We start from the raw sequence: 1,678 nt of genomic DNA, 5'->3' as shown, positions 1-1,678 counted from the left end.
AGAATTTTAAAAAGTGTATAAAACCTTTAAGCTTGGGTTATATCCATTATAAGCCTAAAAAATGTGATAGTTTTAAAACATTGTTACATTAATTGTGTCAATGCCATTAACTTGAATTTCTTTTGCTGTTTAAAAACACTTTCTGCTTCAGCAGTTACAGCTGAGAGGAAGAGACTGACAAAGAACTTGTGTTTAAATTTTTGGAAAAAAATAGTACTCGATTTTTTTTTTTTAACCAGGGCTTTCTTTGCTTTGCATTCATAACATTATATCATAAAGACCATCGATTACTTGAAAATATTTAGGAAATGAAAGATGTAAAATGTCCCATTGTATATATTCTGTACAATATTGAATTTAACAATATACCAACAAAGCAAAATATCCCATTCTTAACATCATGGTTATATAGAGAAAGACTGGAAGCTCCACAGTGGTTTACTGTACCCTGATTAATCATAAAAAGAGTTTTCTTTGACAATAATATTTCCTGTGGCCCTTGTTTGATTCTCTGGAAGTTTTATACATGGAATAACATACAATAATAAAATTGATGTTAGGCAAGAAGAATGTGTTTGTTTGGTAAATTAAGAAAAGTCATTTTGCAAAAGAGAAAGTAGAAAAAGAATGCTAGCACACAGCAAATATAGATGCAGACTATCCAGAGTGTGATTTCTTAAGATTGTTAATACACTCTGATCTTTGGAGATTTTTGGTATATCCCCCAGGGTGTGCCTATGTGTTTGAAGACCAAGTCTCAAGTAACCTGTGTAAAACTTGATAATAGTAGGGCTTGTTTGCATTTTGTTTCTTAGTTAATAATTTATTAACTATTTAACGAGTTAACTTACATTTATTTTCGCAAAGTAGAAAACAATTTTGAGCTGTGTTTCAGCCTACTGACAAGGTAAATAAATTTTGACAAGAGAATAGATGGAGCCTGGGGCAAAGACGAAGCGGTAGTATCTAGTACAACTACTGATTAGTTTAACTATTTCCCATTCGACAGTTTATCAAACCACTCTTAATTTTCTTAAGTATCTTAAGGTTAGGTGTCTCTTTTCTCTATGAGTAATAGGAAAGGAGTGGAAAGAACAAAACGGATATGAATGAATCAAAAAGGTGTGCTGGAAGAGTAATTTTTTCCCAATATTTATATCTTTAAAAAAAATTTTAAATGTCTTTATAAAACTAATGAGTACTAAAGTCACCTGAATACACAATTTTTAAAATGCCCCCCCAAAAGCTCATTTCTTCAGTGAAATAAGTATATCTTAAATTCTTTTATTCACTCTTATTGTATTTATTTATTTATTTTTGCCATTCTGGGGTAATATTGACATATGGGAAATAAGTCCTGAAACCTAAACTTAATAACTATTATCATCAAAGTAAAATATACTTTTAAGTCTTCTCTAAACAGTATTTTAAATATTTAGCAACTTTTGAAATAGCATAAAATGAAGGTATAAAATAATTGTCTAAACATTACATATATATAAGCTTTGGTATGGCTTACATATTATTGACATGAGTGATTTGGAACAGTACATTTGCTATTTAATAGTCTACATGAACAAACTAAAAAAATTCCTAAAAACTTGTGCCATAGAGATTATATATTTTAAAACCTTTATTTCGAGAGGCTCTCTGTAATGTAAAATGGTTAGAAATCAGG

Source organism: Rousettus aegyptiacus, unplaced genomic scaffold (genome assembly GCF_014176215.1).
Source record: "Rousettus aegyptiacus isolate mRouAeg1 unplaced genomic scaffold, mRouAeg1.p scaffold_m13_p_10, whole genome shotgun sequence".
Taxonomy (NCBI): Eukaryota; Metazoa; Chordata; class Mammalia; order Chiroptera; family Pteropodidae; genus Rousettus; species Rousettus aegyptiacus.
Note: the sequence above shows the minus strand (reverse complement) of the source record.